Source organism: Aedes albopictus, chromosome 1, assembly GCF_035046485.1.
Source record: "Aedes albopictus strain Foshan chromosome 1, AalbF5, whole genome shotgun sequence".
NCBI lineage: Eukaryota > Metazoa > Arthropoda > Insecta > Diptera > Culicidae > Aedes > Aedes albopictus.
In genome coordinates this window covers 103994061-104021839 of record NC_085136.1, presented here as the reverse complement: position 1 = coordinate 104021839, position 27779 = coordinate 103994061, and the positions used below count along the sequence as shown (strand labels likewise).

General features: G+C 39.4%; 1 protein-coding gene and 1 long non-coding RNA gene across 2 annotated transcripts in view; one reads left to right on the top strand and one right to left on the bottom strand.

The window, feature by feature from the left end:
• The window catches only part of LOC109409462 (E3 ubiquitin-protein ligase znrf2), a gene marked incomplete at its 5' end in the record, with an annotated part of 61210 nt that overhangs the window by 10310 nt on the left and 23121 nt on the right, over positions 1 to 27779 (top strand).
• LOC134285092 (uncharacterized) lies at positions 47 to 27316 on the bottom strand. The gene is made up of 2 exons (XR_009996139.1): positions 20298 to 27316; positions 47 to 20242 (listed from the first exon to the last, which is right to left on the bottom strand). It is a non-coding gene; the product is annotated as an uncharacterized LOC134285092 (long non-coding RNA).

The window sequence follows — 27779 nt, the reverse complement described above, 5'->3', positions numbered from 1 at the left end:
TGTCGCTTTGTGTGCCTACAATTTCCGATTTATCATGTAGTCATGATGCTTCCAGCATCAGGTTTTTTCCAGGAGTCCCTCCGAACAAATTTGTGGGATTTCTCCCAGAATTTATCCCGAGATCTCCTAAGGAATTTCATTCAGGATGTTTCTCAGATGTTGTCGCGGGATTTCTCCTAGAGTTTCTTTCGGGATTCCCCTCGAATGAATTTCCGTTATTCCTTCCGGTGTTCCTCTAGAGTTTTCCCCAGGAGAACATCCCGGGATTTCTCCCAGCGTTTCTGCTGGAGTTATTCCTGTGATTTACACAAGGTTTACACAAGACTTACACTCATCCAAGGACTTCAGGAGTTTTTCACAAATATTCCGCAGGAATTCCTCCTGGGAGTTTCCGTGAACTACTCCCAATATTTCTACAGAATTTTCCCCCGTTTTTTTTTTGTTAAGGATTTCGTGGTATTTCTCCTGCAGTTTCACCTGAGATTTCCCTCGGAGTTCACCTCAGGATTTCTCATAGAGGATTTCTTCCGATTTTGCTCCTGGGATGTCTCTCAAAGTTTTTCGGGATTTCTCCCAAGGATTTTTTTACGAGGTTACATCCGTCGTTCTTTGTGAGATTTCTGCGGGAGCTATTGCTGATAATTCTCGTGCAGTTCTTCCCGCGATTTCTTGCAATGATCCTGTTAACGGAAATTGTCCCGAGTTTCGGAGTATTCCATTTGGGTAGCTTGCAGAGTTCTTGCAGGTGTTTCCCGGTATTTCGTCAGATATTTTTGGCGGAATTTTTCCGGAATCCCCAGGAGATTTATTCTTTGATTTTCGACATTTTTATCAACATTCCTTCATTGTTTCCTCCCGGGATTCCTTTTCGGATTTCTTCCAGAATATTTTCACAGATTATTCCCGATATTGCATCAGGAATTACTTCGGGATTTTTCCTGGGTTTTCTTCCGGAATTCCATCAGGGTTTTCTTACGAGATTCAATTGATTCATTCCGGGATTCCTTTATGGATTTCTTCCGGGATTCTTTCCGAGACTGCATCAGGGATTCTTCCTAGGTTTCTACCGCGTTTCCTTTAAGTTATTAATCCAGAGCATCCTTCAGTTCCTCCATTGATACCTCCCTGGTTTCTTTTAGGAATTACTACCAAGATTTGTTTCCGGGGAATTTTGAGATTCTGTTAGAGATTTCTCACTGGACTTCTTCCATCATTCCTTCATTGGTTTCTAACGGGATTTATTAAGGGATTTTCCACGGTACCTTTTTTTCAAGAATTGATCCCGAGATTCATTTAGGAAATCCTCCTTGATATTTTCAGGGATTCCTTCAGATATTTCACCCAGGTTTCCTTCATTGATTTCTCGTATGCTTGTTTCTGGGGATTTCTCTCTGAATCAGGAAAACTTTTCCTGAGTTTCCGTCAATGATTCATCCAGGGATTCCATTCATAATTGCTCCCGGGATTTCCTCATTGTTTTCTCTCGAGTTTTTTTTTAATGGAATTCTTTTGACATTTTTCCGGAGATTCCTTCAACGATATCGCCCGGCATCCTTGATTCATTCATTGCTCATTCCTAGGTTTTCTTTGAGAATTTTCCCGAAATCCCAGCGATATTTACCGAAGTTCCATCAAGGATTCCTCACAGGATTCCTTCATTGATTTCGCCCAGGATCCCCTTAGGAATTTGTTCATTGATTCCTAGCGGGATACTTCACGGATTGTTCCAGAAACTTTCCTTCGTTGATTCTTACTAAAATTTCTTAATTGTTCTCGGTGGCGTCTCGTAACCTCACTTTTTACCTGTTCAACGACCCTAAAAATTGCAATTGCGGAAGATTCAGGGTCAGAATCAAATTGCAAATGGCCGGAAATGGTTACCCTTGTCATTTTCTACAAATTTCAAGCCAGTTTGTTTAGAACAGGTAGATTTGAGGTTAGGAAATCGCCACTGATTGTTTTCTCCAAGATTTTCTTTAGAGATATCTCTCGAGATTCATTCAGGCATTCTTTCAAGGATTTGTTTCCAAGATTCCTTAACGAATTTGTTCCGGAATTCATTCTGCGATTCCTTTATTACCATCTCCCGGGATTTTATTGGCATTCTTTCAGATAAGTCTCCTATTGGGGTTCCTGCTGGATCCTTTCTGGTATTCTATCAGAAATTTCGTCTGTGATTCGTTTCTGTAGAGACCTTTTCTGGGATTTCTCTGGGGATTCCTTCTGGAATTTATCCAGTGGTTCCTTCATTGATTTCTCCCGCGATTTCTATTGGGATTCTTCCACGGGTTATTCCTGAGACTGCATCAGGGATTCCTCCACGATTTACCCTGGGTTTACTCCCGGGATTCTTTCAGACTTCTTCCGGGCTTCCATTAGGAATTCCTTCCATAATTCCTCCATTGATATTTCCCTACATTTCGTCATTTATGTTTCATGGTTTCGTATAGGGATTTCTAACAAGATTAAATGAGAGATTCCTTCTTCTAGAGATTCCTGGATAGGAATATGTATTGCTTCCATAGTTCCTTAATTGATTTCTTATATGATTCTTTTTAGAATTTCTTGAGAAAAATCTCCTGAATTCCATTTGGGATTTCTCCCTGGATTTTTTTCAGAGACTTCTTCCAGGATTCCTATATTATTTTTTTTCCTGGGACTTCTCCAGGGATTCCTTCAGGGAGATCTCCTGTTATTCCTTTAGGGGTTATCCCAGGTTTCTTTTGCAGATCTTTTTTGGGATTCCCTCGGGGATTCCTCTAATATATTGAAAAAGACTCTTTTTGAGATTCTTTCAGGGGACACTTTCAGATTTTTAAAGGAACTCTGCAGGAATTACACGGTCCGACAAATTTTTTGCCCAGCTCCAAATTTCATCTTTTCTGATTGCTCCCGACTAGAAACTCATAAATCTGAAGTTTTGACCCTCCTCCTCCTGGGAGAGAGGAGGGGCAATGAATTGAAATTTTGGAAAATCGAAAAATTCCGAGGTTTTTCGATCGCCATTTCGGCTAAATGCACGATATCAAAAAAGGAAAAGATTGACCACGGAGCTTTAGGGGTTGTGCAACTACCAACAAAATTTGACGAAGATCCGTCAAGCCATTCTCGAGAAACGGTGTTTTTACGAAATGATGTTTTAAAGATTTCTTATATTGCACGCAAAGAATCAATCTACTATATGGCACAATTTCTGATTTTACCATGCCGTTTAGCATCATGGTGTCTTCGAGGAAGTTTTTCACTACAATAACGTGCTTCTTTTAACCTGTTGGTAAAAATGATCAATCCCCCTAAAAGTGAGATAGAGAATTTACTTTTTGAATTTTTCAAGATACAAGGTTGATGTCTTCACAAGACTTGTAGAAAATGCTGTTTTGAATAACTTTCTCGAAGACGCCAAATTCGTAACTTTGTTAGTTTTCAAGATACGTTACGTTTTTATTACCGACGGCTCCTTGAAAGTATTTTTTTCTCAATAACGTTTTCATTTGGATTCCACAATTCTATTCTCACAGTCTCCAATAGGTCAAACATTTAGACTTTCTAAAAGAGACAATTACTAGTACTTTCGCATTTGTATGAGGTAATTTGCTTACAATTGCCTATAAAGTGGTGCGGGCAAAAGTTCGCACCTAAAAGTCTCTACAAAATAACTATTAAGCGGAAAGACAATAACTTCGTTTTTCATTGCTTAACGATTCCCTATCATGTAACCTTAAAAACATAGCACTAGATTTTACCGAGTTCTTTTTGTAGCTCTAGTAATAAAGCTTTTAATGCAAGTACTTCAATGCGAACATTTACTTCATACTTGGGGAAAAAGTTCGCAACATGATAAAAGATAGTTTAATGGTACAAAGTCCATTTATTTCAAGTTAATTCATATTTATCCTTTCACTATAGCCACGAAATGTGTTTCTTTCTATTTATAGCATTACATCCCAACAGGAATACGGCTTGGTTCTCAAATTTTGTATACAATGTATTTAATGAATACTTCCAAATACTATAATATAATAGCTTTTTTTCAGTGTTACTAAAGTTGTCAAATTACATAATGAAGTAATCATGGAGATATGTACATACTATTTCAGAAATTATAAATACACTCTGTTTATTGAATAAAATGAACTATTTTGATGATTTCTACCAATTTCTTCTAGCATATAGCATATTGTGCTCTACATTCTTACATTTCCTTTTAATTGGCATGATATTATGAAGAAAAATCGAGTACTCTAACAATTTACTTCATGCTTCAAATTTGCATTTGCAGAATGGAGTTTTTTTTTTAATCATTTCAACATTATTTATCCATAACTACCAAAATTAATCTGAGTTTTCATCATATTCACTTTCTCAACAAGTTGTCTAAGAATGCAATTTCGATTGTTCTGGTCAATCACGGAGTAGCAACTACGGTGTGTACGGTTATCTTTGATTTGCTTTGCTAATTGTAAGCAAATTACCTCATACAAATGCGAAAGTACAAGTAATTGTCTCTTTTAGAAATTTTAGAAAGTCAAAATAATCCAATGATACAAATTTCTCCTCCCACCCTTCAAAAATTTTTGGTAGATTTTGCATTTGAGGGGGCCAATAAAAATATATTTATCATAATTTCGGGTCTTTCTCAAAATTCTTTAATAAATCCGATGAGTTTTTAATATTTTTCAAATTAAATACTTTATCATTTTTATCCCCCCCCCTCCCTCGACCAGTCAAAAAAGACAAAAAGTGAAATAAATATGTGTAACGGCCATTGAGGGAAAACACTTTTAAGGGGCCGTCGGTAATAAAAACGTAACGTATCTTGAAAACTAACGGAGTTACGAATTTAGCGTCTTCGACAATGATATTCAAAACAGCAATTTCTACAACTCTTGTGAAGACATTAACCTTGTATCTTGAAAAATTCAAAAAGTAAATTTTTGATCATTTTTACCAACAGGTTAAAAGAAGCACGTTATTATAGTGAAAAACTTCCTCGAAGACACCATGATGCTAAACGGCATGGTTAAATCAGAAATTGTGCCATATAGTAGTTGGATTCTTTGCGTGCAATATAAGAAATCTTTAAAACATCATTTCGTAAAAACACCGTTTCTCGAGAATGGCTTGACGGATCTTCGTCAAATTTTCTTGGTAGTTGCACAACCCCTAAAGCGGCTTTAGGACATTTGGTCGAATGACATTTGGTCGAAAGTACATTTGGTCGAACGGACATTTGGTCGAATGGACATTTGGTCGAAACCCATTTTTTGGAAGAAGAAGCATGTGACATTTAGTCGAATGGACATTTGGTCGAAAGGCACTAACTGATGAAGAGTTTTGAATGGAAAATAATTTTATAGATTTCGGTATAATAATTTATATGTTACTGAACTTATTCGGTTGAAAGTACGTTTGGTCGAATGGACGCTAAGTCGTATAGCAATTTGATCAAACATAAAAAGCAAACATTGAAGTGCAGTGTAGGTTTCGGCTCTTCTTTCCAGTTTCACCATTTCATTGCGTTTTTGTGTATAACATACTGGCTTTTCCATCAAATATTTTTCCTTCTTTTCAACATACGCTGTTCTTTCAAGTGTATTATTTGTGCTGAGAGTGAAAAGTGGACATTATGGTTGTGATTTTTTCATCTATGATTTTTCCTTCTTTTGAACATGGCTATTCTTTCAAAATTCGTATTTGTACTATGTTTGAATGTTATGGCTGCTGTCATTTTATCATGAATTTTTCCTTCTTTGAAACATAGGCTATTCTTTCACGTTTATTTATTTCATTGCGTTTTCCTGTACCAACTACTGATTGTTTCAGAAGCAATTTCTCCTTTTGAATGCAAGCCGTTCTTCCGTTTGATATTTGGATGTTATAGCTGCAGACTTTTTCATCGGATATTTTTCCTTCTTTTAAGGACAGATTGGTTAGGATCCAGAACTCGCGACTTCGAGCGTACACATCTCTTCGTAAACAAAACCAGTGCACCTGATCTTCTTGTTTCAAGCTTATTATAAGTAAGCGAAAACAGCATTATAAAATGCACTGTCAAACTACAGTTTGCTTCTTGAGAATTGTGCGTCTGAAGTTCTGATGCACTGTTGAAGTGGGATTTCAAGATGTTTGTCCTTAAACATAGGCTATTCTTTGACGCAGTGTTGCATATGAACTGAACGCGAGCCAAAATGGTTATTTATGCAACAAGTTGCAAAATGATGATTTTTTTTTCAGCACGAGTCGTACATTTATTCAACGAGGCTTGCTTGTTCAATAACATATAAATAATTATGATACCGAAATCCATAATATTATTTTCCACTCACATCCCTTTTCATCAGTTAGTGCCTTTCGACCAAATGTCCATTCGACGAATCGTCCATTCGACTAAATGTCATATGCTTCTTTTCCAAAAAAATGACTTTCGACCAAATGTCCATTCGACCAAATGTCCGTTCGACCAAATGTACTTTCGACCAAATGTCATTCGACCAAACGTCATTCGACTAAATGTCTTTCGACCAAATGTCATAGATTCCCCTAAAGCTCCGTGGTCAACCTTTTCCTTTTTTGATATCGTGCATTTAGCCGAAATAGCGATCGAAAAACGTCGGAATTTTTCGATTTTCCAAAATTACAAATCAATGCCCCTCCTCTTTCCCAGGAGAGGGAGGGTCAAAACTTCAGATTTATGAGTTTCTAGTCGGTAGCAATCAGAAAAGGTAAAATTTAGAGCTGGGCAGAACAAAAGTTGATTTTTTGTCGGACCGTGATACATAAGTGACCCGATTTTGTCAGCCCCTTTCCGAAAAACATTTTTTTGCTTCCCTCAAAAATCTATCCAGATATTCACACTTTTAACTCCTCTATGTTCTGCCATTCAGCAATAGTTTGATGATGATCTTAAATAAATTGGTCAAAATTTGACCGTTGATGAGAGCATAAAGTTCGTTGCAAAATGGGGCTGACAAAATCGGGTCCGTACTGTATTATAATGATTTTTTACATTACTTAGTCGATAAGTTTATAAAACTTTTATCGTTTAGCTAAGCTTACTATTAAGTACCCTAACTGCAAGCAAGGTCATCAGACTTATCACACTTACCGTAGGGGAGAGGTGAAGTACGATTTTCATGCTAGTTTTTATGGCATAAAATGAGCAAATCGTTCTAACAGTGTAGCTAAACAATAAATAAAGAAATAAAATTAATTTTTCCACTTAATCGATATTTGATACTCATAATTGTGCTTGAGCTTGAGCTTGATTGACCGCCCGTGGATGCTACTCCAGTATCGCCAGACCAGCTACACTCACACAAGGACCAATGAGATAACTACCAGGGACTAGCAGGCATCTTCAGTGTGTGAGCGTTGGTGATCTTCTATTTTTAGGCGACAATGGCGCCTGCCACGTCAGGTTGCAGGTCAATGTGGGGAAGGGGTAAGGAAGTGATGATTGCAATCGTTTGTATCCACATCTGGCCGAATATACCTCTGCGCCAGCACAAATTCATGCGGATGTTGGAGTGTTGGTGGGAATTGGTTGGCAGAAGGTTCACACATTGGTGTGTGGATACCAGGGGAAGGTGATAGAATTGTGTGTTTTTGTTATTTTAAAGATGTGCGGCACAGTTCGCTTGATTGCATAACTTGTAGGCGTTTTCTAATAGGATTGTGACACTGTGCTGTGAAAGTTTGGAAGGAAGGGAAACGGCTTGTTCAACCCATTTCTGTTCTAGCGACTGCTATGAACATGTTTATATACATGAGTTGTATATGTAGAGAGCAGAGAAAAAGTATATAGAAAGATACAAAGTAGGAGGAAAGGGACGGGCCAGGGATTGAACCCAGGACCTTCTGCATATAAATCAGAAGCGGTAGCCACTAGACCACCAAGCCCGTCTCATCGATATTTGATACTCATGATCTCTATAAACCAAATAGTGGGGCATACTTGTTTTCATTACACAGCGTAACAAAAAATAACTTTTTGTCTGTCTCAAGAGCAAACTTATGTGTCTCCGAAGGATTTTGGGCTGCTGAATTCAAATCCAGGCTCAGATTTGCTCTAACACGTCACAATTTTGAGCTATACCTCAATTTATAGGCCAAAATATGCGATTTTGGGCTTTTTTGACTGCAAGCCATTAAGCAAGGAAACATTTCTTCAAGCAATCGAAAGGTTAATTGGTCAATTAACATCTACACTACCCGTCATAAGTACGGACTCACAAAAAGTATTGCAACAATATTGCATCACCCTGACTCACCTCGATATCTCTAAAACCAGAACACCTACAAAAATGCCGCCTATAGAAAAGTTGTTGCTTTTGGTCTTCTGAATAACTTTCCTGAAGACAGCATCTTTGTAAGTCCTCAGGTTTTGGAGATTCCGAGGTGAGTCAGGGTGATGCAATATTGTTGCAATACTTTTTGTGAGTCCGTACTTATGACGGGTAGTGTAAATTAACGACTCATGCAAAATATTTCGTTTTACCAAATCGAATTTGATAGTTTTAGGCGATTTATGATAGGTACGATATTTCACATACAAGTCATCCTCCAAAAGTTGCATGCAAGTTTTCATACTAACATAAAATGCTTAAATCTATCAAATTTGATTTGGTAAAACGAAATATTTTGCATGAGTCGTTAATTTAGATGTTAATTGACAAATTAACCTTTTGATTGCTTGAAAAAAATATTTCCTTGCTTAATAATGGCTTGCAGTCAAAAAAGCCCAAAATCGCATATTTTGCCCTATAAATTGAGGTATAGCTCAAAATTGTGACGTGTTATAGCAAATCTGAGCCCCCTGGATTCGAATTCAGCAGCCCAAAATCCTTCGAAGACACATAAGTTTGCTCTTGAGACAAAAAAATGTTGCGCTGTGTTATTATTAGAAAATATTTCACATTTAGTGTGTGTCATCGTGTTGCAAGTTACACCGCTGTTGCAAGTAACCCCGTTTGACGGTATTCTATTAGGGCTTACTTACAATGTGAATAACATCATTTCGGCATATTATTCCACATACGTTTTTATTCAACTAAGATTGTAATAAACAAACAATAATACAGCATGCATGATTATTCATGACTTCGAATTGTTACTTGGGAATACTGCCTCACAATGCGTGTCTAATGTGATTGCTTCATTCAACTAATCACGTGCTGCCTTTTCCGTATATTCATAATAATGAGATATTAAAGAGTTTTATACAGTGTTGGGAATACTCACTTGCAAGTGTTATACCCCGGACAGACATGTGATACGAGTGTGATTCCTGTACAACGGTACGCAGTGTCAAGAAAATTTTAGCAAGACTGATTTGAACTGAGAGAATTTTCAGTATGGCACTCATTTCAAGCGCAATTGTACAATGATTCTTGTATCACACGTGTGTCATAAGTATTATACGCACTTGCTTCTATCTCAGCTCAGAAGCATGCTATCATAAAACGGTGTATGAAGGACATGTACATTGTAGTTTCATCTAAAATTTTGCCCGAACAAAGTAAGAGCCGCACACGTATACCAAAGTCGTGAGAGAGAGCACGAGGTGAGTAAAATTAGTGTAATTTATATTGTGGCGTTAGCACTAAATTTTTCCGAAAAAAAACTTCATTGACTTCCGCTGCTTTTCCTATGCGGTCAACATTACGTCGGAAGTTGTGTGCTGTATAGAGAACCAGATTTACTGTACAGCGCACTACTTCCGATGTTATGTTTAACGCATAGGAAAGGCAGCGGAAGTCAATGATTTTTTTTTTCGGAAATCAATTTAGTGCTAAACGCACAATACTCACCATGTACTCACAGGTCTCTCACGACTTTGGTATGCGTGTGTGCGACCATTACTTTATTTGGTAAACTTTTAGATAAAACTGCAATGTACATGTCCTTCAAACACTTTTTCTTGATAGCTTGCTTCTGAACTTATACAGTATCAAGTGAGCAGGGATGGGAACACTCACTTGGAAAGAGTTACATTCACTTGGTATTTTCTCAGCTCAGAAGCATGCTATCAAAAAAAGTCGTGAGAGAGCAATGAAGGCGAGTCTCCACGAGGTGAATGTAAATTACACTCACCTCGTGGAGAGTTGCCTTCAACGCTCTGTTACGACTTTGGAATGCGTGTGCGACCCTTACTTTATTCGGGAAAGTTTGAGATAAAACCACAAGGTAAAAGTGCTCCATACACTGTTTTTTGATAGCATGCTTCTGAGATGAGAAAACAGCAAATGAGTGTAACTCTTTCTAAGTGAGTGTTCCCATCCCTGCAAGTGAGTATAACTTTATGCAAGTGAGTATTCCCAACACTGGTTTTATAATCGTGAGAAGTGAAAAAAAACCTATTCCCATAACTGATCATCAAACCAAAATATCTTATGTTTTCGCAACTGACAGTGGGGCTATTTACTATAGCGCCCATTACCAGAGGCCAGAGGCTGTACTCACTGAACGAATCTCGACACTAGACAAGGGACATACCGAGCATGCACCAGTGGATACGGAGAAGAAACTACAGGGTGCGTGCGATATTTTTGCACTAAATCATATCGTAATCATAAAACACGTTTTAAAAATAATTCGACAATAGATCTATACTAAATGATTTTTTCGCGAACAATTGTGATTATTTCAACGATTTAGGAAGAAAAAAGTGATCCTAATATCGATAACCTTTTTTTAACGATCCTGAGAACCGCTGCAAGTCCGTTTTAGTGTTATTCTCTGTGTTTAGGTCAACAATTGTGTTATTTTAGGTAAAACTAGAATATTTTTATGTACGAGGAGCTTTAATGGTATCATCGTTATGTGTGCCGTTCAAAAAATATCCCATAAATTTGAAAAAGAGGTTTCTAGAAGACGAAAATGCGAACAACTTGAGTATAAATATATGGAGCAGCTGCATACTATCTGCATTTTCTCAGCTGTCAAGAACGCTATGAAGCTGGTATTCTACTAGGGCTGCTCAAACATTTATGAGAAAATTTAAAACTAAAATATCCTAAATCTGACCACCTCAATTTGCTGTTTTAGACTCCCATAAGCTACAGCACAAATTTGAGCTGAATTGATAAGGTCTTAGGTATCGGTCGACTAGTCTGAAGTCTATATGGTAAAACTGGTACAAATATGTGCAGGAAGGGCATAGTTTTAGTTTTCTGCCACTAGATGGCAATGGAAGCGTTCAATAACCCTTATTTTTAGTATTATTATAGGGAATTCTATGCGGAACATCTTTGTTGAAGACCGCTTAGTGATCCGATGCTGACTAAAAAAAAGTTGTACCCTAGACTTAGTGTATCGAAAAAAACAACCAGTTTTTATTGATGCCATTCGATAATGTGTTAAACGCACCACGTCAAAATTATTTAAATTATAATTTTTGAAGCATATCTGTATCATTACGTCTCGTGTATCATTATCAAGCTTTTACACATTACATTTTACTGATTTCGTCTTATTTACGCAACAAATAGTAGAACCCGAAATGTTTTTGGGCGTGCTAGTGTAAAACATAGGATCCGAAAATATTTTCTCATACCACCACGTTTTTGATTATTAATGGTTTTATATTTTTCACAGTTCACTATAAATATGGTGCATTTGATGATGTGGGATTTATATTTTTATTGCAACCCTTTGATGAAATATTCCTGTTTGCAGGTTAGTGCAAAATTACCGCACGCACCCTGTATTCTCACGAAAAATTTCATCGTCCGGAGCGGGAATCGAACCCTCCACCCCACAGCATATTATTATATTTTTTTTTTCGTGAAAATGAATGTTTATTTTATTGGAACTTGACTGTTGATAACAAAATCCTAAGTAGATTCAAATTGTGAGACATCTTGAGCGTTACCGAGAACATGTCGCAAGCAATTGAAAACCACTGGACGTGAAACTCAACCCGCTTCTGTAGAGCGTTATTCTGATAGCATATTATGCTTAGGAAAATGGAAGGATTCGTTTCACCTGTCGCCAATCCCACGCCCCCCCCTTTTCCAGTAATGCAGTAGCATCCGTAGACACAATTAGGGCAAAGCAGGAGAATTGCTCCGCTTGGTTTAACTACGCCTTATACCAAGAACAAGATTTTGCGTTCGCACTTTAGAACAGTCACCGTTGCGTTGTTGCAGAACAGTGAAATGTTGACGTTTCGTCGATATACACACGGACACGGCTACGGAACCGATCAATGTTCTGAATTTCACCAGGTTAGGCCCATCGGGCAAAGTGGTGTTTGTGATATGATAATTTTGAAGTAGTAGTCGTGTCATGTCAACTTCGGCAAGCCGAAATCGCACGAAGTTGCCGAAGGTGACGTCACGTTCCAGAAGCTCCGAACAAAATTTCTGGCAAACGTGACGTCGCGATCAGCTGATCGGTTTGTTTACATATTTTTATCGACAAATACAGGCAAACATATACGTTCACCCGGACCTGTGAATAATTGACATCGGGAACCGATACACACCGAGCGAGAGAGAGCACACTGTTGCTCGAGCGTAGCACGCTCCAGTTGACCTCGGGTGTTTTTATTAGAAGAAGGCCGGTCGACCTAGACGACTTCGGTGATCGGCGGACGGAGACCGACCGGTTTCCCCAGCCGCGTTTTGCCGCTGCTGTTGTGACGAGCTGGCGCCTCCGCTTCAAAACATGATCGTCTTGCTCGGTTGTCGTCGTCACGCTGCTGATGGTTTGTCATATTCAAATGAAATCGTTAGTCGCCCATTAGTAGACAGCAGCGAGTGCAACGAAACAATCCACTACTGCTTGAGGTACACGCTGCGCTATGTTTTGTATAGTTTGCCGTTGCCGCCGTACGGTATGGAAAGTGAAACGCATTTGTTGTCTCTAGCTCTGTGGCTGTGGGATGGCCCGGAGAAGCGGAGCACGCGATTGTAGCACATTAGTATACATTACAATCAATTTCACACAAAGCAACGATTATCATTATCATCTTTTACGTATCTTTCACTCCAGCTATGGGAGGCATCTTGCTCATCCACTGCACTGACTGGAGGCTAGTGGAGTGCTGCTGATCTGCGGTATCGGTATTATACAGTGTGACTGGTAGGGCAATATTTACTAACGAGCAGGACGGTCCTATTTCAAACTTACAAATGTTTGCAAGACGCTAAGCTAATACGACGTTCTGAAGTTTGAGTTCATAGATTATAGCTTGAAAAATTCCATTTGGATCTGCTGTGAATACAATCTTTTCAGGATTGCTATCCGACATTCTTGAAATTGGTAATCCTGAGCTCTATATCCTTCCAACTTTGACGATTTTCTGGATACCCACTAAAACTTGACCAACAGCCGCTTCAAACAAGGAGCCAACATGTTTGGGCCCAACTTGATGAGTTCGGTTGCAATACCATTCTTACAATGTAGGGTATTGGTTCCCTTATTAAGCATGTGGCTCCCATTTTCATCCTACGAAAAACAAAGGATTGAAGCGCTGTTTGTTTTGTTTCTTATTTTTGTATTTTTTGTTAGAAGTGAGCACCCATGAAAACAAAAAGAACAGAATCAATCGGTGTCGTAATCGCTTGTTTTCACATAAGATGAATATGGGAGCGTGAAATTACTGATGGCACACACACCCTACAATTGTTCTTCTTGAGTTATTGAATTGAAAGGCAAGACGAGGTTGATTATCACTTCTGATTCAAATGCAGAAGATCTTGAGTTCAATCCCTGGCTCATCCCTTTTCTTCTTATTTGTACATTTCTATCTACTCCGGCTCCACTTGCCTCGGTCCTAGGCCAATCGCTTCCAGTCGCCCTGAACGTTTAGAGGCCCTCCTCAACGTGTGCGCGGCCTTCCACGAAGCCGACGACCCCTTCCTGGTTCTCCGCTGAATGTAATTTCAGCTTGTCGTTCCTCCGGCATACGAGCTACATGTCCAGCCCACCGCAGCCTGCCGTGTTGTGTTCGCTTCACTATATCCATCTCTTTATATACCTGGTACAATTCGTAGTTCATGCGACGCCGCCAGATGCCGTCCTCCAGTTTAACGCCGAGTATTGTTCGCAGCACTTTACGATCGAAGACCCCAAAAGCTCTCCGATCAACTTCTTTCAACGTTCACGTTTCATGACCGTATAAACCGAACGGAAGAATCAGCGACTTGTACAACGCGAGTTTTGTCTTCGTTTGCAGCCTGCGGGACTTTAGCTGGTTTGGCAGACCGAAAAAGGCCCGATTCGCAGCCGTAATCCGTCTTCTCACCTCGCGGGTAACATCATTATCGCACGTCAATAGAGAACCAAGATAAACAAATTCATCCACAACTTCAAACTTTTCCCCACCTAGCACCACTACCACGGACGGATCGACGTTGACCATCAGTAATCATGTACTTGGTCTTTGTGGTGTTAATCGTAAGTCCAATCCTCGGAGTCTCCCTCTTAAAAGGTACGAAGCCCAGGAGCCCTGCTTCAGTCCGTCAAAGGTTACGAACGATGACGAAATTTTATCCGCAACCCGTACACTTGATTTCGATCCGTCAAGCGTCGCACGAATCAGTCTAATCAGCTTCGCCGGAAATCCATGTTCGATCATAATCTGCCATAACTCGTTTTTCTTCACTGAATCGTACGCCGCCTTGAAATCAATAAACAGATGATGGGTCTGCAAGTTGTACTCCCGAAATTTATCGAGAATCTTGCGCAGGGTGAACATCTGATCCGTCGTTGATCGGCCCTCACGAAATCCTGCCTGATATTCGCCGACGAAGGACTCCTCAATCGGCCTCAGCCTGTGGAACAGAACTCCGGACAAAATTGTGTACGCTGAATTGAGGAGTGTTACTCCTCTGTAATTCGCGCACTCCAGTCGATTGAAAAGAGGGCAAATGAGACCATCCAACCAACTAGCAGGCAGTTATTCCTCCTCCCATATCTTCAATATAATACGGTGTAAGAGTTGATACAGCTGCTCACTACTGTGCTTGAGAAGCTCGGCCGGGAGTTCGTCCTTCCCAGCAGCCTTGTTGTTCTTCAGTCCCCTAATGGCTTTCTTGATCCTGTCTAGCGTTGGAGGTTTCACAGCTTGTTCGTCGTCGTCGATTCGAATTCTGTCCGTCGCTCTTCCACTCCCACCGTTCCACAATACCTCGAAGTGCTCTCTCCACCTGGCAGCCACCATAGTCTTGACTGTCAGTAAGTTTCCATTACGGTCGTTGCACATGACGGGAGAAGGCGTTGTTTTTCTCCGCACACCATTGACAGTTTCGTAAAATCTCCGCATATCATTCTGTTCCATACTCTCTTGCGCCTGAGCAGTGAGCAATCACATTTTCCTCGTGCTCTTTTTTTCTTTTTGCGGTGGATTCCTTTTTCGGCTACTCTTGCTTCCCTATATCGCTCCCTGTTCTGCCGGGTATACATCTCATGTATATTCGTATGTTCATAGCGATTACTAGTACCAGAAACGGATTGAAAAAAAAAAGTTTCTCTGTCTTCCAACTTTCACAGCACTAATTTTTCATACAGGGTGGCCACTCAACCGGGAATTCCGGGAAAACCGGGAATTACCCGGGAATCGCAAACAACCGGGAAAAACCGGGAAAAAACCGGGAATTTGCTTAGAACATAAACCACCCTTAAAATTGAAGGTCCAGGATAATAATTTCTATTGCATCTACATGAGAATCATATTTTTTTCTAGAACATGATCTATATTTTTGTAATCTAAAGATACTATATCGCAGATACTAGATTTAGAGTTCAAAACTTAATCATAAGATTTATTTTAGATTTTTCTTAAATTTTGATTTAAATCTTGGACTTTTTTTAATAGAACTGTTGTAGAGAATTACAATTGTTTTTGTAAAAGCTAAGGTATAAATGGAAAACGTTAAATAATTTGTCTTGGGTAGGACAGTCAGTGTATTGTTTCATTACAGATAAAAATATTGCCATATTAATAAAAATACTTTATTTTACCGCAGTGTTCCTTTACAATTACAAATGTGTATGATTTTAGAAATTCTGTTAAATCGATCGTCTTCAAGAATTTCATAACATTTTTTCCAGTATTTCATGTTGGACATGTTCTTTAGATAGTATACAATCGATTCTTCCAGGTTGGCTAACATTTCTCTTGATGATAAACCAAGAGTTTCTTCGCAGATTCTCCTAGAGATTTCTCCAAACATTCATTAAGAGATTTAACAAGATATTTTCCCAGGGATTTCTTGAAACGTCTTACAAGTAACTTTTCCAAAACAATTCAACCATATCAAGCAGTTTTACCAATAATTTAATTTTTTTCAAGAAAATTATTGATAAAATTATAAATAATTTCTAAAGACGTTCTTAAAGATTTTACATGCTTTTTGTCAAATACTTTTGGAGTAATTTATTTGAGAATTCCAACTATATTTTACCTATTTGAATCCTCCCATGGATTTCTTCAGGAGTCCCTCTTTCATTAGTATACTGTCAAGCATCTCAACAGTGAACATTAGCAAGGAATCCTTTAATAATTATTCCAGAGATTCCACAAATAGTTTTTACATTCCAGATTACATTTACAAGTTTCTTCAAGAGATTTTTCGAATAATCTCCCAGGGATTGCTCCAGTAGATTCTCGAGAAATTGATTTGAGTTTTTTTTTTTCAAAAATTTCATTTGGCATTTCTATTAAAAATCTTTACCCTAACTTTGAATAGAGCATATCTAATATGTATAAAATTCCGAAAATACTTTCTTGAGAAATATTTTAAGTTTTTAGGACTAGAGAAAATATGGACTTTTTACTAAATGTGGCCTATATTGGATTTTGTTTTTCCACCAAAGATGCTCTAATAGCAGGGCTCATTCGCTTCTAATTGTTAGGCATGATTTAGTTTTCGCTTTGTTCGAGATTTTACTAACGTTTTCTGAATTTTGAATGTTGATAACTTGCACATAACAAAAATCGCATTCAAGTATTTTTATGTCATTTTGAGCATTAAACAGTTCAAGCTTAAAGCATAAAATTGAACAGTTATGGTGTTATATTGTTGGGGAATTCAAAAAATATATAAATGTAAAATTTATTAAAGCCGCCATAAATTGTCAACCTCCTAGAACGCGATCAATTGAGCCAAAAGCCTACTTCACTTGGGCTGTTTATGATGAATGATATTTTTGACATTGTTAGACCTTTGACAATGGTGCGCTTCCAGTAAGGTAAGAAAATAGAAAATAGCAATATCAGTGTTCCGATTTAACCATATAAATCAATTACTAGAAAACCGGGAAAAAATTTTTAGGTACCGGGAAAAACCGGGAAATAACCGGGAATTTATTTTACCGAGTTGAGTGGCCACCCTGATCATATAACGCCTAAAAGTTATGCAACCAAGTGCAATGTTAATCCATCACTTTACGTCTGGCATCCACGCATCAATGCGTGAACCTCGGTGCCAAAAACAAACATTTTCCAACAACACTTCGATATCCGCATGACCTAGTGCAGGCGCAGAACACTCAACGGCCTGTAGGCAACAAGCGATTGCAATTATTATTCCCCTCGCAATCCCCACATGGACCTGACGTAGCAGGCGCCATTGTCGCCTAAAAATAGAAGATCATCAATACCCACACATTGAATATCACGGTTGGTCCTAAGCAACTATGTATGTATCTCATTGGTCCCTTATGTAAGTGTAGCTGATTGGGCGTTACTGGAGTTACAACTGTGGGCGGTCAATCAATTTTCAATTTGTATTTGTTAGAAGTGAGCATGCATGATAACAAAACGAACGAAATTAATTGGTGCGGTAATCGCTTTTTCCGAATAGGATGAATTTGACAGCACATGATTACTAATTAACCGTGACCCTATGCTTGTAAGTATCCCAAAAAAATGGCGGAATCTATTGGTGATCTTCATATTTTGAATGGCAAATACATATGACCTTTTTGGAATCGATGGAAACATAACGGGTTTCAAAATTTACAATTCTGTGCTTGTTTTGCGTTGTCTAAAATACTTGTGGCCATTTTGAAGCCAATATATTTACCGGGAACCGATTCTAGCAATTCCAAGTTTTATTTTCGAAAGTAAACAAAACATTATCAGCTTCTCCTTCTACTTCTTCTTGGCGTAACGTCCACACTGAGACGAAGCCTGCTTCTTCATGTTCTATGAGCACTTTCATAGTTTTTAACTAAGAGCTTCCTCTTCCAATGACCGTTTTGCATCTGTAATTCGTGTTGTAGGCACAAAAAAACTCTATGCCATTAGACTGTTTGCTATGATGGCAAATATTTGCTTCGTTAAATTTGATCAAATATTTTGCCAAAGATGTTTGTCAAAGCACCCTGTGATCAAATATTTGCCACAAACTTATTTGGTCAAACGTTTTGACAGGTGCTGTATTGAATTAAAGTGAGTACAAATCGGACTCATTTGTCTGATTCTGATTAATTCAATTACCGGTCCTTCCTATGCCTAGATTCCTGCTACACGGTTGCTGGAAAGGCAGGTTCTGTGGTAGCAGTTCTGTTGGCCATTAGACATGAGCAGAAACGTAACTTTCTATAGGATTTAAACTTGATAGCACTGACTGCTTCGGACCCGACGATACTTTTGGTGGAAGTTGCCATTCATGTTGATACCAGTGGATGCTGTTTCTGATGTTCTTGGATGACGACGTTATCAAGTGACACGACTGCTCAAAATGATTAATTGCAATAGTAGTGGATATTGACGCCCTTGGGTGTGGTACCTTTGCAGGAGTATCTACCGATTGGTTAATCCATATTTCATCCACCAGCTGATGCTTCTCGACAAAGCTTGCTCTCATTCAGCAAGCTGGAGTAGGAGACGATCATCAAGTGCTCTAGATTCTTCCAACTGTGTCAACCTCAAACGGACATCAGAGCATCCAGAGCTAACTAATATCGCTGAGCTGTTGGTGTCGTATTCCGCAACACTCGGACAATCGAGCCAATTGTTTTTTTTCAGCTATTAAAGAAATTTCACTAGAGTGTTCCTTTTGAGGACTGCCTCAGCAATTTTGTCAATTCCTTCAAGCAATTCTTTAAGGACTTCCTTCCGGGTTTCCAATAAAAATCCCTTTCGTGGGCTCTTTCATATTCTTAAATGGATTTCTTCTGAACACTTCTCGAAGAATTGCTCTGTTTTTTAGGGAAACCTACAATAGTTAAGTCCTCAGAAAATTCCTTCCAGAAGCATTCCCACAATGAACTCTGAGGATTTATAGATGAAACTTTTGGAAGAATTATATCATACAGACTTCTGGAGAAACCCCCGGGGAAACTTTTGGAGGAGCCCCAGAAAAAACTCCTGGAGGAATTTAAAAACATTGTTCTGAGAAAAAAAAATTCGAAAGAATTCCGCAATACGTATTCTTGGTGGAACTCCTGAATCAAGCCCCGTAGAAACTCCAGAAGAAAATTTAAGAAAGGAAATCAAGGTTAATTTCAGAAGAAACTCCTGGAGAAATCCCAGACTTCAGGAACTGAACTGTTGAAATGGGATGCGGGTGCGTACGACCAGTACATTCGAAAGTGGATACGATAAGAAATAAGACATGGAGTGTATATAAATAAGGATGTCTTTGACCCGTAGAGTGGGACCATGGGCGAGACTAACGGGAAAGCGGGGAATTTGAGTGGGTTGTTGTGAAATGTGGGACGATAAATAATAAATGGATAAACAAATGAATTTTTATTTGTAGTGCACTTCCTGGCAAAAATCCATAGTTTCGCTAATGAGTAGGGCCCACTGTAACGAAAACCAAACTGATCATAAGATAAATTAATATAATGGCATCAACCTACCGAAATTTCAACAAGACTGGCAAGTTACGGCACGGCCACTGATCTCCTCTGAGAAGCCAAAATCCAACGGTTTGTTTCCGCCGTCGACGAAGTCAGTTTCTTTGCATAATTGTCCCAAATTGTAAGGGAATCCCTATGTACTTGGGATAATAATTCATAGAGTGGCATTATGGGACGTGTTGTTACGTCCTCGCTCAATCCATCCGTGTCCCATTCCTCTGTTCGAATCATTGACCGTTTGGTATGTGTAAATTTTCCACTTCGACGGTTGAAGGCCAATGTCGACGAGTACGGATTGATCCGCGTCGATGGAGGATTCAGAAATGCCGAACGTCTTCAGCGCCAAACATTCATCAGCCAAGATAATCACAGTTCAAGCCAACAAAACTTTAATCCATGATGGTTCACAGGATGCAGATGGCTGTAAAAGTCGGCTTGTGATTGTAGTTTTTATTAACTTTGAAAACAAAAAATACCTTCGCTCCAGCTCCAACTGTCCAAATGTCATGGGCAAAAATGTTTGGCTAACAACCAGTAGGCGATTATTTGTCTGTGTATGGCAAATAACGGCTAAATATTTCCCCTTACTTATTTGGCCAAACTTATTTGGTCATTACATTATTCGTCAAATATATTTGATAAAAAATGACAAATATTTGCTCAATTGACAAACAATCTAATAGGTACTTAAAAGGCAGTCAAGGAAATGAAAAGTTCCTTGACCGATCGGGAATCGAACCCGTTACCTCACTTAACCTCCCTTTGGCATTAGGGTCATTTTTGATCCAAACCACACCTTAAATTTCGTGATTTTTCATAATTCATCGCCCTGAGCTGTTTTTTTGCGATATCCGAAACTCGAACTCCTTTAATCCTACTAGGGATTTCTCTAGGTTCCCTGATGGATTTCTTCATGAAAACTTATTTCAGGAACTTCAGACATTCCTGATGAGATTTCACACAGGATGGTATTCCTGCAGAGGTTCCTTCTACAATTCCTCCTAGGATTTATCTAGAAATTTCTACTTGATATCTCTTCCGGAATTCTTCTAGGGATTTCTCTAGATATTTCTACTGAGATTTCCTCTGGAATTCTTGCTGGGATTATTCAAGGAATAATTCTTCCAGAAGTTCCTCGGGTGATTCCCCAGAGTTCCTTCAGAGATTTTATTCAGGGATTTCTCCAGAAATTTCTCATAGGGTTCTTTCAGGAACTCCAGCTGCGATTTCTCAAGCATGTTCTGCTGCCAGCAATTCCTCCTAGGAATTATCCAGAATTTTTTATTGTAATACCTCCAGGAATACTCCACCAGGAATTTCGCTAGATATTTCCAGATATTTCTTTGATGATTGCTCTTTTAGGATTGCTTCAGGAGTTTCTGATGGAATTTCTCTAGAATTTTTTGTAGAGATTCTTGCAGTAATTCCTCCTAGGATTTTTCTAGTAATTCCTACTGTGATACCTTCCCAAATTTTTCTAGGTACTTCGCTAGGAATTTCTGCCTTCTCCAAGGACTCATTCAAGGATTTCGTTAAACATTTTATCCAGGGATTCCTCCTGATTTTTCTCATGGAGTTTCTCCAGGAACTCCTTTCGGTCTTCGGAATTCCAGCTAAAAGAATCCCAATTGAAATCTGTAGAGGAAACCCGAAAGATATCATAGGTAGTAGGAATATCCAGAGAAATACAAGGAGGAATTCCTAGAGGAATCCCACATGGCGTTCCCGTGAAATCCGCATATTGGTTCCAAATTCGTCTACTAAACAACTAAATATTATTTCGTACGCTTGACCATGCTATGACCAAACGTATTCTTTGGACTTTTACTTTCTACTAACAACAACAACAACCAAATTCATAGGACTGAGAGAACGTAGAGATGTTTGCTTTTTTCTCAAGTGTCCAACGACATGATCAGAATACTTTTTGACCGTTGGCAAACTTCAATTTTGTCTAATAGTCAGGATAGTCTAATAGCCCCAAATTTATGTGCTCTGGTAAGGGGCGGGAATGAGTGCTAATGCTAAACCGAGCAGCTATACTACTCAAAACTGCTACAACTAAACGGTCATTCATCGACTTGAAGCAAGCAAGTCCAATGCATTGGAGATTGCTTATCACGTTCCAGTCATATGTAGGTATAGCAGCAAAGTAGGAATCAAGCAGAGTATGACGTCGATTTGAGTACAATCGTGCGGCTCTCTAAAATAAAATGTGTTCCCATGAGCTCCACGCATTTATTAGGGTAAGCGTTCCACGTTTTGATTCGTACCTGGGTGTATGGTATCAGTTTTTGGTTAATCCAATCAATTAGGGGTATTAGGGGCATAATGGACACCCTAAGCAAATGAGTACGTTAGGCCTGTATAACAGAGTAAAACTGAACATATTATCAGTTGACTTACAACTTTAACATGTTTCCTACGTCTTTCAATCATTTACAGGATGTAAAATGTCTTTATTGTGAAGAAATATTGAATTGTAAATCGTGTGTTTTTCAGGGCTGGCAGGAAAGGTACGGGGCGAAATGGACACCCATCGGGGCATAATGGACACCTCTGCATGTTTTATGCTAATTCTTTGGTTACATCGACCAGTTAAGTAATTTGCCTACGAAGAACAATACCACGGATATAATACTCCATCTTAGACGAGTTTACATAACATCAAAGTTAATTAAATAAACTTTAGGCTAAAATAATCGGATTGATTTTTTCCAAACTCTCTAAAACGCCTAACAGTATGCAATGCACGTACATCCATTCATAATTGCCAGTGTTCATTTCGCCCCGAATCGACTACTACATTAAAATTGTTATTTTAAGTAAATTCTGATCAAAAATAAAATACTTCATCCATTGCTAAATCTTCGTATACATGTAGATAAGGTATCAATTCACTTGTTTTTATGGTGGACACACTCCAACACTCGTATTACCTTATTTGATGCTGCTTCGAAATTATAAGAATTTCATCATATGAAAAACATATTTCAATTTCAATGATATTTTGGTTATTTTGGAGCAATATATACGGTACTTTTGAAAAATAGAGCCATGACTTGTTCCTTTACTCTTATGCATTGAAAGTTTTACATAAAAGTCAACGGTTTCGGCAAAAACAGGGGTGTCCATTTCGCCCCGGTTGTCCATTATGCCCCTAATCTCCCTATGTAGTGGGCTTCGTGGCCGTGCCGTGACCATTTTCAAATTATAAAACTTGAAAGAACATAGGGTATTGCTTCCATTATGAAGCATATGGTTCCCATTTTCATCCTACGAAAAACAAAGGATTGAAACGCTGTTTGTTTTGTTTCTTATTTTTGTAATTTTTGTTAGAAGTGCGCACCCATGAAAACAAAAAGAACGGAATCAATCGGTGCCGTAATCGCTTGTTTTCGTATAGGATGAATATGGGAGCGTGAGAATACTGATGGCACACATCCCCTACTAGAAGAAGGAGACATCCATGATGAGAAAAATCAGCATGTCCTTTCGATCAAATTCACTTTCGACTAAATGCCATTCGACCAAACTTTATTCAACCAAATGTCTTTCGACACAATGTCCTAAAACCTCGGTCTGTGGGTTTGATTCCCGCTCCAGTCGAGAAAAACTTTTCGTCGTGCAAAACATTCTACACTGGCTACTGGGTTGTTGTGTGTGTGTTGTCCATTGCAGAATGTTGGTGTTCGTCAAGTCTGTAGAACCTCTAGTTGAAGACGGTGTACTGTCTGTTTTATAATTACAATTTTTAAGTGGCAAGTAGTTAAAGTTTGACGTTAGAGGTAAACCTTGAACTAATGAAATACGATTGCAAGTTTTTATTTTGCACTCTACATCACTGACATTGTTAATCTGTCATATCACGCCTGCAAGTTATGCAACCGGAGAACTGTGATACGTCAACTTAAGGACAGACTTATTAGAATCCCAAAATGGCCGCCACAGTGGCCTACTCACGATTTCGAGGGCACAAATCTCATCGTAAACGAAACCAGCGCACCTGATCTTCTTAATTTAAGCTTATTACAAGTGAGCAAGAACAGAACAATAAAATGCACTGTTGTTTGAAGTTTGCTTCTCGAAATTTGTGCGTCTGAAGTTCTGATGCACTGTTGAAGCGGGATTTCAAGACGTTTGTCCTTAAGAATAATCAACAACCAACCGGTCAACTTTTCACGGCCTCACAGCCACTTCCAAAAAACACGCAGGCATCCCAGCACGAACTTCCCTAATCAAGCAATACCATACACGGACCGTAATGTAGACGTTTCAACAATATCGCATATTGTTCGGATTGTACACCGAATGGGTGGTTAAGCACGTCTTATAGTTATCGATTATGCAGGTCGAGCAGATGCAAAGAATTCAACGGTCTGCCGTAAGCAGGGTTGGAAAATTTCGTGAAATGTCATGGAAAAAAATTTCATGACATTTTTCAGTTTTGATATACATAAAGATTAAAGATCAAAGTCGTTGGAAGAAAAATATATTTAATATAAATGCTCCAAATCATGATGGACGAAATTGAGTACTTTTCCCTTATCGCTGTACCTCGCCCCATGGTCCCTCTCGACGCGATCGGTTTCGCATGACGTCTGTTCCTCAAAAATATATATATTGTTGTTATTATCGCATTTCTGGTTACTGCCAAACAAACCGAGCCCGATGTGGATTTGTGTTCGGGTCAGCAGCAGCAGCAGCAACAACAGCACGCGGTGACGACTTGGGATTGAGAAGATAGATACGTTTGTTGACTTGTTTGGTTTGTGATGGGACGGACGAGTGGACGTTGAGCCGCATCAGTCGGTCGACGATGCGGTGACAATGAATGCACGCCACGAGGACGCTCGCTCGCTCGCGAGCTTTATTTTCGTTCTTGCCTAGAGAGGTAATGTTATGTTAGTGGCATGCGTTGTGTTGGCACCTTTCCGCAAAAGGACCAACCGCCAGCCCAGCCACCGACCGCTTGCATGATCCCAGTAATTTAATTATAAACCAAAAAAATGTTGACTATAACTACTGCTGGCTGATAATACTGTTGCAGATGGTGACGGACGGTATATCGCCCGCCGTGGATGGACTACAACCGCTCGTTTGTAGTGCCTCCGGAATGTTGCTACATTAGTTGTACACACTTACAGGAGGTACGCTACATACTAGGTTGAATGGTAGATAGAGAGCTGAGAAGTTGAACGCAATAAGTAATACCTAAAGCGCATTAAGATATCAGCAACACTTCGTACGAAGAAACTAGCGTCAGTCGCTTGTTCACCCGAACCTCCATTTAGGTAACGAGTCGGAACTGCCTAAATAAGGGATTTCAAGGAAGTTTTTCTGGGTGTCAGAGGCGTTTCCAAGCGTTTCAGGGCGTTTCAGGAGGTTTCAAAGGGCTTTTAGGGGGCTTCATATGTTCTCAGATGAACTTCACTAGAGTGTCAGAGGCGTTGCAAAGCGTTTCAAGGCGTTTCAGGGCGTTTCAGGAGGTTTTAGAAGTATTTTAGTGAACTTCAGAGGCTCTTAGGTGCGTTTCACATGGATTTCATTTGTGTTTCAGAGGCGTTTCAGGAGGTTTCAGAGAGATTTAATGAGGTTTCAGAAACTCAGATGAGTTTCACGGAGGTTTCATGGGGATTCCAGAGGCATTTCATAGGGGTTTTAGAGGCGTTTCAAAGCGTTTCAAGGCGTTCATGAAGGTAAGGGGGGATAGTTAAGGGTTTCAGATGCTTATCAAAGTGTTTCAAGGCGTATAAATGCGTTTCAGGGCATTTTAGAAGGTTTCGGATGAATTTGAAGGGGCTTTTGTGGCAAGGAAGTAGATTTCACGGAGATTTCATAATGGTTTTAGAGGCGTTTCAAAGCGTTTCAAGGCGTCTCAGGGCGTTTTAATGCGTTTCAGGGCATTTCATGAGGTTTCCGATAAGCTTGAGAGAGCTTAAGAGACTCGCAGTTGAATTCCACGGAGATTTCACGAGGGTTTCAGAGGCGTTTCAATGTTTTCATTGCGTTTCAGGGCATTTCAGGAGGTTCCCGGGGAATTAGAGGGGGCTTAAGAGGCTCGCAGATGAATTTCACGGAGGTTTCATGAGGGTTTCAAAGGCTTTTCAAAGCGTGTAAAGGCGTTTCAATGCGTTTCAGGGAGTTTATAAGGCGTTTTATGGAGCCTCGCAGGATCTCAGGTAAATTTATGGATGTTTATAGGGATTTCAGTGGCGTTTCAGAGCGTTTCAAGGCGTTTCAATGCGTTTCAGGGCGTTACAGGAGGTTTCACAGGGGTCAAAGGGGCTTCAAAGGCTCTCAGGTGAACTTTATGGAGATTTTGTAGGGGTTTAAGAGGCGTTTCAGAGCGTTTCAAAGCGTTTCAAGACGTTTCAAGGGGTTTCAATCCGTTTCAGGGCGTCCCAGGAGGTTTCAGGAGGTCTCAGATGACCCTTAGTCATGAAGCGTTGGTAGACCCGATGATATATACTCAATAAAATTCTTCGAGATCCTCAAATTGACAACGAATTCACCACTTTACAACACATAACAACATTGGGCCGTGTAAGCATAAATTTCATTCATAAGGCTCCAATAGATCACTGATTAAGGTTGTAGATCAGATGGTCTTAACTCCAGGGAGTTCTCGGACACTCCTATACAATCATAGAAACCACCACTTGATAGAACATAGATGCCTAGGGCTGTGTGAGTATAAATCTCATTCTAAATGCACTTAGATACAACTAGTAGCCCTCGTAGATTCGACGACCTATACTCAATGGAGTTCTTGGAGACCCTTAAAGATTCTTCGAACTCAAAACTTGTTAGATCATAGTTACCTGATGTTGTGTGAGTTGTGTGAACCTTAGTCTTAAATCTCTTAGAGACATCCGAATACGTTAATAGATCCGATGATCTATACTCAAGGAAGTTCTTTGAAATCCTCAAACTGACAACGAACTCACCACTTGACAGCACATAGTTGCATGAGGCTATGCAAGCATAACTTTCATTCATAATGTCCCAATGGATCACTGATTACGTTTGTAGATCAGATGGCCTTAACTCCAGGGAGTTCTCGGATACTCCCATACAATCATAGACCCATCACTTGATAGAACATAGATGCCTGGGGCTGTGTGAGAATGAGAATGAGGTTTATCATTCTAAATGTACTTAGATACAACTAGTACCCCTCGTAGATTGGATGACCTATACTCAAGAGAGTTCTTGGAAACCCTCAATGATTCTTCGAACTCAAAACTTGATAGATCATAGTTACCTCAGGTTGTGTGAGTATGAACCTTAGTCGTAAATCTCTTAGAGACAACCAAATACGTTAGTAGAAGATGCGATGACGTATACGCAAGGAAGTTCATGAAGATCCTCAAACTGGCAACGAACTCACCACTTGATAATGCTGCAATAGTTCACTAATTACGCTTGTAGATCAGATGGCCTTAACTCTAGGGCATAGGTTCCCAAACTTTCAGGTCGCGCGACCCCCTTTTGCCAGCAGTCGTAGTTTTCGCGACCCACTATAGAAAATCCCTCATTTGTTGTCTATTACAGTAAAATATTTCACTGTCCCTCGCGACCCCCTGGATGAAGGCCGGCGACCCCCCTGGGGGGTCGCGACCCAAAGTTTGGGAAACCATGCTCTAGAGAATTGTCGGACATGCTATACAATCATAGAACCCACCACTTGATAAAACATAGATGGCTGGGGCTGTGTGAGTATTAACTTCATTCTTAATGCTCTTAGATACAACTAGTAGATTGGATGACCTATACTCAAACTCCCTGAAGAACCTTAAAAAATCATTGATAGATTCGATGACCTATACGCAAGGAAGTTCTTGGAGATCCTCAAACTGACAACGAATTCGCTTCTTGACAACACATAGCAACATGAGGCTATGTAAGTATAAATTTCATTCATAATGCTCCAATAGATCGCTGATTACGCTTGT